The 11,616-nt window shown below is 39.0% G+C and overlaps 1 protein-coding gene and 1 long non-coding RNA gene across 2 annotated transcripts in view; one reads left to right on the top strand and one right to left on the bottom strand.

The window, feature by feature from the left end:
- Positions 1-11,616, top strand: part of NEURL1B (neuralized E3 ubiquitin protein ligase 1B) — a 57,496-nt gene that overhangs the window by 13,983 nt on the left and 31,897 nt on the right. The gene's annotated exons all lie outside the window — the stretch shown is intronic.
- The window catches only part of LOC123035829, a 45,633-nt gene continuing 41,794 nt past the window's right edge, over positions 7,778-11,616 (bottom strand). Inside the window, exon 2 of the long non-coding RNA XR_006417041.1 lies at positions 7,778-9,373. This is a non-coding gene — a long non-coding RNA (uncharacterized LOC123035829). The remainder of the gene's footprint in view (positions 9,374-11,616) is intronic.

Here is an 11,616-nt window from a genome sequence, read left to right as displayed (position 1 = left end):
GGCACCAGACTGGAAAGGCTCTTTGATTTCACTGGTGTTTTGTAGAGTCTCAGGTAGAGGGTTTTTATGTGAGATCCTTTTAATTAGCGATTCTACGGAGCAACGAGGATGTTTTGTATGCAGAGCAGGCCCTCTGCTGCTGAGCTGTGGCCCCTTGGTATTTGCACACAAATGTAGAGAAGGTGATGCTTTATGGAAGGAGGAGAAACATTGTAAGTTACTCTCCATTGAGCACTGAGCTTACTGGTGGTCAGTATTATAGAAGCATTACATCCGCAGACCCCCAAGTTAGACATAAAGCGCTAGTTCATGGGGGACCAATTGTTCCTTAGCCCCGATATTTTAAGCCTTGCATATGCTGACTATAAACTGTACAATTCTTGATCAAGCATTTTTTTGTTAAGGATATTCACAGCATTTGGGGAATGACGTAAGTGAAGCATGCTAGCTAGAACATTTCTTAGCCTCTGAAGTATATTTTGTTCCTTACATTTTCCTGTGGCTTTTGCAGAGCCTGCCAGGTTCTCCCACATATCTTCTGTTTGCTGTATCATCTGTCCTTGTAAATACTTATCAGAGCTTTGAGGACAGTTTTATTAGGTTCTTGAGCAGTAAAGATAACTCTGGCCATGCATTTCAGAATGAGCTGACTGATTACCTAATGCAAGTCCTGAAATTACTTTCTCTCAAAGAAGACCTTTTGATTTCAAATGAGTAGTCTCAAACAAATTGCTTAAGTATTGTAGGTAAATGTGTGTTCAGAACTGTGTTTTTTTATATGTATAGGATGCATCTGTACTGCATCCTGTGATTTGTCATTCCGCACACTAATTGTGGGGAGGTGGGGTTAAAGCAAAAGCTTGAACTTTCCAGTACATGGTTTTTGAAAAAATCATGTTTTTCCCATTGCCTGGTAACAATGGCAGCCTGGCAATTCATCCTTCCTCTGTTTCTTTCATAGCCTTTCCATCCTTGTTTTCGTGAATCTGTATAACTGCTTTCCTGGCCTTGGTAAAGTCCTTTATACTATACCTTGGTGGCATATCTTCTTCTCATTCTACGGAAAGCATAAACCAAGCACCTAGTTTCTTCTTATCAGATAGTTGTCCTCTATTGTGGTTTGGCAGTGAAACATGCACCGGCCTCCTATGGTTTGACACAAAAATGGGCAAGTGTTTATGAACTTTCCAACCAAACTCTTGCAACAACTGAAAATGTGCTCTCACAAAACTCCCTCTGCATCCCCCCTTCCCCCTTCCCTGATGGTTCTTCATATGGAAATGAGGCAGTATAGAGTTGATGTGTGCTGGGGCAGTGCACCTCTTTCAGGCCAAGTCCATTTCAGGGAAGCTGTGGTTCCAGTGGAGCTGAGGGACGAAAGCAAAAGGACACTGGGTAAAAGATCAGTGTAAAAGATCAAAATTCAAAAAAATGCAAGCAAGTCATAGCTTAAAGCTGTTAGTGACAGTAGCTAAGAGACATTTCAACCCTTGGAAAACATAAAACCATCAGTGACCTGGAGAAAGGGGGTAATGCCAATAGAAGGCACTCAGCATTCTGGGGAACACCAAGCATCTAGTTTCAGACCCCATGGCTAAGTTTTGCACCCCTGGTGTAGATTCTAGTCTGAAAAATAACTTGTAAATTAATTTTCATTGACCTTGTCTCAGGGAACTGAAGTTTGATCCATACTAATAAACCTTTAGAAAGGTTATGGTAAGAACTCTACTTTTTGTGTTGCTTACTCACCTTAATTTTCCGGCGAGCCTTTAAGACAGGGCTGAGAAATTTGTGTCCGTACAGATGTTGGGAATGAGTTGCAGTTCACTAACAGTCAGAAAGCTATATATTCTCTGCTCTCGTCTTAAGACTTTTTATTATTCATTTCAGAACACCTTTAACCATTTAAAAAATCTTTCATCCTGTAGTGTTACCTTTTAATAGTTTACATGGCTGACTTGAATATGCACTTGAATGTGTATTTTAATGTTTTAAATGTTCATGGTTAACCCAGTTGTTTCATAAGTCAGCTATTTTCATTTGAAAAAGTAAAATGTTATGTTTGATTAAAGTATATGTATTACAAAACACTGTGCAATTAGCAAATACATGAGGTAAGAGATGGATTGTAGAATATCCCTAGATTTCTTATTATGACTTCAGAAGGCAATTTGTGATGGAGATAGATTTGTTGAAGATATTTTTCCTTATTAATCATGTATCTATTTCTTTCAAGAATTTGTTTAGCTTTGGAATATATACACAGAGAATCATTATTGATGAATGGAAACCTGCAACTGGAACAGTAGTAATGTAATCTTATACGTAACTACTTAGAAGTAAGATATATTGCATTCAGTGGGCCTTTATTGTCAGGTAAGCATGTATAGAATTGTTCTCTAAGCTTTAGAATCCGCAATAGAAACCAAACCCAGACAAAATAAACCATCAATAAGAGTTTTAAGAAAACTGAGGAAACTACTATTGATGTTAGACAGAAATACCATAGTTCTGCTTTCAGGTAAACATTTGGACAAATACGAACACAACCACTATTTACATTCTTTCTTATTTCACATATGTCATTTTCTTCCCTTGTGTATTTTTTGGACTTTTACCTCCCTTAACATTTGTGTGTGACTGGGAACGGTTTGAAGAACTTCTTCAAGCTTTTGCTAAAGTTTCAGTAAGCTTACCTATGATATATTAAAGTTTGTATGTAGTGAATTTATCTTTTCCTAATGATCTTGTTATATTGTTACATGTTCTTTTATGTGTCTTAATTCTTTCTTCCAAAACTACAAAATGGTTCCAGCTTCAAACAAGTTGGAACAGTCTATAGTTTTATACACCAAACCAAGAGTTGCAGAGTGTTAAGAGTTGGACATATTGTGCCAGTCCCATCTGATATAACCAGGCCTGTTGGTACACCTTGTCATGGCCTCATGGTGGCTGTGGACAGCTGCCACCTGATGATTGAAGATGCTGCGGCTAATTTCGAACACAGAGAACAATAAAAATGAACCCACTTAGCAAACTAAGTAACCTGGAGGTGCATATTCCTGGGATCTCCTGAATATGTATTCTAAGTTTCAAGTGTCTAGATTTCATGGGCTTGGAATCTATGATACTGACATACAGCCAGCCAAGCAGCTTTTATTATTAGAGACAAAATTCAGTCATATATAATTTTAAAGGAATTTGTTTTTGCGGACTCAGCAACTTCCAAATGCCCAAACATTTCTAATGTGTTTGTGTGAGTGTGTGGGTGAGAGGAGGGTGCTTATAAAAATCTCTTTCTGTAGAGTTATCTTAAAGTTAAGCCATTTGTCATTGGGTGCATGTCTGTCAGAAGTCGTTAAGTTGTACCTTGGTCTTTTGAGAAGACCTACTGAAATCAGTGGATTTCGATCTCATTGTGTTCAGTAGTCTACTCTCAGGAAGACTTAGTTCTGGATCCAGCCCTATCATAATAACTGCTCCTCTGTAACAGAGATGTGGATTCTACCAATGAGTAGATAAATCTGGCAAGAATTCATTCATTTTAGTACATTTCTATTCCACCAAATTGCTGAACCTCTTTGGTTGGTTTACAAAGACTTGACTTTACATTATAAAAACCATATAATGCAAAACATAAATATACAACGCACACGCACACAAGTATATCTAAAAACAATTTTTGAACAGAGGCAGGGACATAAAAAGGAGACCTGATTAAAACCTCATCAATAAATGCAGCAGGTCACCACTTAAAAGGCCCTTCTGCTTGCTTTCACCTTCCTTGGACTGGGTGCCTGGAGAACTTCTTAGATTAAGAATATGGTGAACATTCATTTTAGAAGCAGTGCTCCCTGAGGTATTTATACTAGTTTCCTAAATTTAAAGTATCTTGTATTAACTTAATTTGAATAATTTTCTGTTTATAGATTGGTTTACAGTAAGGAATTTTAAACTGTAGACTATTTAGGATAGTAATCTGGAAGTCTTGTTTCTGTATAAAATTTCTTATATAACTAGTATTTATTTAAATAAACAGCAAATCACTTTGCTTATATTTTAATGCTATGGTGTTTAGTATTGAGCTGCAAAATGAATAGGCAATTAATAGGAGCTAAACTTAGGCAAGTTTCTTCTGTTGGCTGTGCTGATTTTAGATTTCAATGCATGCTGTTTTTGAACATAGGGATTCACAGCCTTAGACTGAGGGGGCAAATCCAGCCCTCACCCTTCCCCTTTCTCATGGGGCCACCAAGTATTTGATGGCTTTTCACCTTTTGTGGAGCCCTTTCCCTGTTCTAAAAAGGTGAGCTCTCTCTCTCAAGGCTGAGTTACTGACAGTAACAGACTTAAGCTAAAATATGCTATTATGTTTGGTATTTTTGACCCTTCCAGAATTGACTCACCCGGCACTGACATGTAGTCTGTGAAATTCTCTGGAATGGAATTTTGCACTTGAGCTAAAAGAAGTCCAACACCTCTATTTTTGCAGAAATAGCTGGAAAGGTGAGCAAAGAACCCAGCTGGAGTCCACTTGTTGCAGATGTTCTTCATTGTATTTTTCCTATGCCATTTTGGCTAGGGAAGGCACTGCTCTTCAGCTCATAATGGTAGTGCTTCCCCTACTTAAAATGGTAAAAGAAAGTAAATTTGAACTGGAAAAAAAGGTTTTAACAATGTTTTAAAAAATTGACTGGTAAACTGGTGCAAGCAGTTTAAAACAATGTTTGTGTGTAACTGATGAATATAAATTTTAATTTCCCTTAGTAACCCCATACTGTGGTCAGCAGTCTTCTGCATATGCTGCAATGAAGTGAATGGAGGTTGAACTCTGCAGTAATTCGATGGCTTGCTCTTTGACTTGGGAAGCATTATGGAGAAATGCCCCTCCTGACCAGTTCTACCATGGCTTTTGTTTGGGAGGCCCACCCGTGTTTCATAGAGAATGGCAAGCAGCAATGGAGAACTCAAACAATCTAGGTTGGGTCACTTAGTGGGGGAGCATTGAGGGTCGCAACACATATATGACTTATTGTTGACTTTTCAGTCAATTGTACCTGTAAACATAGCACCCCCAAACCATGAAAAATTTAATAGAAATGCCTTGCTTAATAAGGTAATTGGATTATATTTGACATTTTAAAGTCTCTTCTTGTCCAGTTAAGCATGAGAGGTGTATATTTTCACGCACATATTTAAACACTACAAGATGCTTTACTGCAAATGCAAATCCTCATATTTTTGTTGGTAGAAAAAAAGTTCCTTATGAAAATAGTTCTTGGACTTTTACTATTTTGAGATGTGTCCTAATTGCTACACATTTCGAAATGTAAAAACAATACAGAGAACTTGACTTTATGACTTCTTTACCATTTGTAACTTTTATGAGATGTAAACATTTGAGTAGGTGAAATATGTAATTTTATTTGAATCAATTCGTGTTCCATGTATTGTCTGTTGAACTGGAAGAGGCAGTTAAAGAGTAACTTAGAGTACTATCCAGTGTATGTCTACTCTGAAATAGTTTGCACTGAGTTCAGTGGGACATAGTCCTAGGAAAGTTGGCTATTGGACTGCCACCTTAAAACTACAAATTGCATTATTACATTGTTTCATCCTGACTTGCCTATGGAAACTTTTTCTGCTCTTCTTTCCCTCTCCCCTTCCTTAGTGAAATTGTCTTAAAGTATCTTAATGCTCAAAGCAGTAAAACCTGAAAACAGTGTTCTGAGGAAGTGCAGCTTCAAATGCACTGGCAAGTTCCCTACAAAATAAATGCAGTAGCAGAAGGAAGTAGCAGGGGAAATACCCATGTGATCAAGGATGGAAAGCTTAGGATTAGAGGATACATGTGGTGTCTTCAGGTGTTTTGAAATTGGTACATTAAGCCATTGGTGTGTTCTGCAACCAACACTGTGTAAGTGCAGAATTTAGTATTGTGTGCAAAGTTTAGCATCATGAAAATTTCAGCTCCTGGAGCAAGTTTTTCAGGCCTGTCAAGGTTGCAGAAATAGGTCTAAGGCATGAAAATAATGCCTTGTAAAACCACACTCCGTTTCAAGGAATTGAATAGACTTTTCATCCAATACAGGTTACAGTTTTAGTTCTTTCTTTATGGCTAGTGGAATATAAAAAGTACATATTATAATATGTTCTTATAATATATGGGTCTCACAGTGTTGCTGTAGTAGAATTTGGATTGCTTTGCCATTAGCACGCTCTTCCAACTGTGTGCATCGCTGAGAACTTCTAAATGGTTGTGCACGCAGGGTCTTATTCAATAGGACTGTTATTCTCTCTCTCGAGATCAGCTGAGGTCCTTCATTCATTTTGCTTTAAAGGCCCTGACACTTTTTGTCTGAACAACATAAACGTTTGTCAGAAGTTCATGGTTTGTTTTATTCCGTGAGAGAGAAGGAACAGCCAATGTCTCACGTCCCAGAGGTGCAACAGCTGTGCACGATTGCCTAACAACCTTCATCTCAGAATTGGCAGTTTCTACAAAGAACGCCTTTCCTTGGGGGCACTTATCTTTAGACTCTCAAATGCATAAATACATTTCAGAAGCAGTTTTACCATGTTTGACTAAAGTACATTAAGAATGGCTATAGCCTAGAACAAACAGCTCATGTGTTATATCTGTAACTGTTACTCTGGCAAGAAGTCACTCTCTGGCACTTGCCTGTCATTAATGTGGGGTTACAAGAAAAAAAAACTTAGTTATGGGTGAGTCATTTCTTGTGTAAGCAAAAGCATGTCCATACCTAAATGTCGCCTGAGAGATAGGCACAGACTGACCCCCAGGTTGAACTCTGCAGGCTCTTTCTCATATTCTGCCATTAACAACCGGAGCAGTTTCCCTTGGAAGTACATTCTGCCCTGAGCAGAACATTGAAACAGGGGCCTCAGTCCTGGGAAACATGGTGGAAGGTAACTTTGCCCCATTACCCCCAGTATTTCCTCAACCCCCTTGGGCATCAGGGACCCTCCTAGTGGAGTAGATGGGAGCTGTCAAAAGCAAAACAAGAGAGAACAATGTGGCTTCTGAAAATAAGAGTAGATTACTTGAGACATAAGTTTTTCTGGAATGGAGCCCACTTTATTAGATGCATCACTTTGGTTTTAAGTTATTTGTGGTGAGGGGAATAGTAATTTTAATATTTTCATTTCCTGTACTATTTCAGAACTGTTGTTTGTTTCATCATTATTAAATTGATATCCTACCTTGTTTTTCTTCTTGCGTGGAAACTCCCAGGATCCTCTTCCTCTCCGTGTTATCTTCACAACATGGTAGGTTAGGCTGAGAATTGAGGAGTGACCCAAAATTACCCTGTAGGCTTCATGGCCAAATGGTGTCTGGAACCCAGATGTCTTAAGTCCCAGTCCACATTGTCACACATTTGATCTTTGTCCTTGAAATAGTTCTCACAATTACTTTTCAATAGTTCTCTTCCAGGGCACTATGAAGGCACAACTCATTTCTGTGATTATCATTTCAAATATTATACATGGCTATCTGGTAAGGTGCAAGACGGCTTGGAGGGACAAGAGTTTTAAATCCATTTGACACTGTAAGAACAGAAGGGCCATGCTTGATCAGACTGAGCTCAGGGGCCCCCAGTCCAGCATTCTGCTCACACACTGGCAAACCAGCTGCCCATGGAATCCCTCAAGCAGCCCCCTCCTGCCTGAGTTCCCCAGCAACTCATGTACAGAGGAATACTGCCTCTGATGCAGGAGGTAGCACACAGCTGTCAAAACTTGGCCACTGATAGCCTTCCCTTCCACAGATTTGTCCAGTGCACCTTGAAAGCCATCCAGATTGGTGGCCATTACTCCATCTTGTGGAATTGAATCCATGCACTGTGTGAAGAAGTCCTTTGCTAGTGCTGAATCTCCCACCAAGCAGTATCATGGAATCGCCCTGAGATCTAGTTTTATGGAGGGAGGAGAAAAACTGTCCTCAGTACATCCCTCTTTGCAGTATTCTACTGCTTGCATGTCATGTGATTTGTTTTAAAAATCACATGAGTGTCATAAAGTAAGAGCTCTTTTTGCCTTGTGTAGAGAAGTCCATTGAATTCTTTGATGAGTTACATTTGTTAAGCCCAACTTCCTAGCAATGTCCCAAACCTTACAAGTTCAAAACATTTTCCTGAAGATTCTCTGTCTGAACCATGAAAAGATAGGATAAACCCAACATGTTACTGAGCTACAGTTTCTTGATCTTTTGTAAGTTTCATTTTATTGTTTGAACTCTGTATTTGTGTTGATTTTGCATGAGCTGCCTAAAAGGCATACAAAAATAAAACATACCAAACAGGAAAGCTGTACTTCCTCCCTCCCTGATTTTTTTTCTCCACTATCCTACTCTGAATTCCTAACGTTTTCTAAAGTGTAGTTGCATTACAGTCTTAGTAACTGTGTAAAAATAAAATGCATTCAGTGACCAAAGCTCAGGTTTTTGATTATATAGCTTCATCACTTGAGCATTTCCCCTCATTTTTCCAAGAACCCTGTTTAAGCTGGCTTTCTCCCCCCCCCCCCCCCGGGTGTGTGTGGGGGTGTGTGTGTGTGTGTGTGTGTGTGTGTGTAAAAAAAACAAGATAACCTAGCATCATACTAGGTCCAAGGATCTTGGAAACAACATTTTGTGGAAGCCTCCATTTTCTGTCCAGTGCAGAATCCATGGCTCCCTGCAAAGAGGCAAGCAATCCTGTATGTATTTTGTTTAGTCTACTGCTTTGGTTGTTTCATCTTACATACATTAATTGAAATTATTCTATGATTGCCCACTCCCTTCAATCACAAAACTACCTCTGAACTTGGTAATTCTACACCAGTCACTATTTGTAGAAAGGAACTATAATCATTCTTCTTAGAGGTTTGCTTTTGTAACTATCTAAAAAAGAAGGAAAAGTTATAGTCCTGATGAATACAACATGGTTCTCACCTTGAGGATATTTAAAAAGCAAAATGACTGTGCCTGACTATTGGTTTGTTCCTTGGGAGGTGAGTGCTTGTCTTCTTCCTTTGTGCAGTTTCAGCACCCTACAAAACAAGCTGTTTTTGTCATGTAAAAACAGAATTTGGATGAATGAACATATACAATTCCATATGTCTACAGAAGTGTTGTGATTAATAATGCATAGTGCAGTTCCATGTATGCCAGTCCCACATTGTCCAGTGGGTCTTATTGGCAGATATATGTCCATTTGCATGGCTCTTAAGAAATGAGTCCAGCTGAATTCATTTGAGCTTACGTCCAGATGAATGTGCACAGGAATGCAATCGTGGTGGTCACGTTGCTTTGAAGACTTTCTTTAACTCTGTCCATGATGTAGCAATAACGTGAAGTGGATCACCAGTACACCTGTTTAACAAATGAAGAACTGAAAATGGAAGAGGTGGCACATTTACATAAAAAAAGCTCAAAGCATTACCTTGTCTCCCTAGCAAGCTTGGTGAATTGTAACCTTGTCAGCCTGCTTAGAAAGATCCATGTGTCTATTAGAAAGGCCTCAAGCAGGAAACTAATATTCTACATCAACCGGAACGTGCATAAGACTTAATCGCATTTGCAACACTTCCCTCATGAATCACATGCAAAGTATTTCATAATCGGTATTCACCTGTGGGAGCTCAGCCGAACTGTTCCGGTGTGGCGTGTTTCTCTTCAGTGTTCTAGTCAGCCAGCCATGCTCTCCTGAAGGATATTCCATTGTATTTCCTCTCTGACAGGCTTTTTCTAAAGCTCCCCATCCCAAACATCCAGTCAGTGTTGTGTGGCCACTGAGCATGGTGAGCCCCTGTTTGTTTATTTATTTGATTTCTATACTACCCAGTAGTCAAAGGTTTTTGAGCAGTTAGAATGCAATATTTAAGTATAAAGATACCATTATATAATAAAATAGGATATTAAAAATGTAAAGCTTAAAACTAGAAGAATTGCACTTTTGTGGGAGCAGCGGGACAAGAGGTTTTTTCTCCATTTTTTTTTTTTTTGAACCTTAGAATTTCCTCAAGTCTGCGGACGCCTCCATCTTTTTTGTGAATGGTGCCATTTTGGATACATAAACATTCACCTCTGGTACTGTGTCATCAATATGAATGGCAGCTTATAAGATAATGCCCCTACACATCTCCTGGCATTTGGCCCAAGAAGTTGTAATTTTAACTTCTGGCATTGGGAGGTGTAGTGCCAGGGTAATAAAAGAGGAATAATCTTAGCCTTCCTCAACCTGGTGCCCACCAGAATTACAATTTCTGCCATTCCCAGCCAAAGCTGGCTGCAGGTAAAGGGAGTCCAGCAGCTCCAGAGGACACCAGGCTAAGCAAGGCAGCTCTAGGTTATCTGCACAAAAACAATGCAGTGCCTTTGTTCACAGCCCACCACCACCATTAACTCACCAGGTTGACCTTTGACTATCCTCTCTCCCTTTCCCTGCCTTACCCCCATGTCTGCAATACAGGGTTAGTACTGATACAGGGTTACTACTGATGCAACTTTGCAGAGTTACAATATTCAAGAAAAACTTTATATAAAAATTGCACAGTGTTCCAGGATATTTATAATAAGGTGGTATGACACTGACAATTTTATTTTTAATTTCTAATTATGCCTATATGGAATTTGCCTTTTTTTACAGCAGCCATAACGGGGGGTTGACAGTTCTATTGAGCTTTTAACAACAATTTGAAGATCCCTTTCTTGGTCTGCCACCTCTATTTACTTACTTATTTATTGCATTTCTAGGCAACTTTTCAGGGCAGAAGCCCTCACATCAGTGTGATCATGAAGTTGGGCTTTTTGCACAATATCCATCGTTTACATTTCTTTCACCAATGATTTCCCAGGTAGTGTTCTGGTGTAACACAGTAATTCTTCATGTCTGTTGGGAATGGGGTGGATTTCCTGCCTCCTACAGACAACAAATATTTTCTCTTGTTCCTGCCTATGTATAAAACTATGAGCACATGAAGTGATGTACCAGTTAGCACACCCTTTCCATATCTGATTTTATTTGAGTGATGGAACAATATTGTTTGTGAGTGAATGGAAGGGGGCAGCTTTGAAGTCCACTGTATCGCATATAAAAGAAAAACTCAGTAGGTGCTCCTATAAACCAGGAATGCCATAGGCACTACTGCTTGCTTAGCAGCCTATCAGCAAAGTTATCTTAAAATGTTGTGACCTTACCATAGAGCTAGGCTTTTGAAAATATATTTTCAAAAATGTTTGATACCCCTGGATGGAAAATTGAGTGTAAATATTTCAGTGCATCGTTATTTTAGATTTTATATTACCCAACTTTTGCATTAAATTTCTAAGACACATGCAATATAACAGGATGTGAGAGAATTCCCATAGCTTCAGTTGATATCCTTGTGAAAGAATACAGAAAGTATGAGGTCTGCGTGCCCCCATGCCCTGAAAAGCCAGAATAAAAAGGTCAGACATGAGAAAAGCAGTGGGACTGCAACATTTTAAAGGACACTGGGATTAATTCCTCAGTGGTTTGGCCTAGGTCACACAGTAATCTTTGATTAATTTAATGCAATTAAGTCATTAATTGCACATTTTATTTTTTTCTTGCTTGGGGGAGGGGGAAAAGT

Source organism: Varanus komodoensis, unplaced genomic scaffold (assembly GCF_004798865.1).
Source record: "Varanus komodoensis strain SLA01 unplaced genomic scaffold, ASM479886v1 scaffold7_3, whole genome shotgun sequence".
NCBI lineage: Eukaryota > Metazoa > Chordata > Lepidosauria > Squamata > Varanidae > Varanus > Varanus komodoensis.
This window is presented reverse-complemented; position numbering and strand designations above follow the sequence as displayed.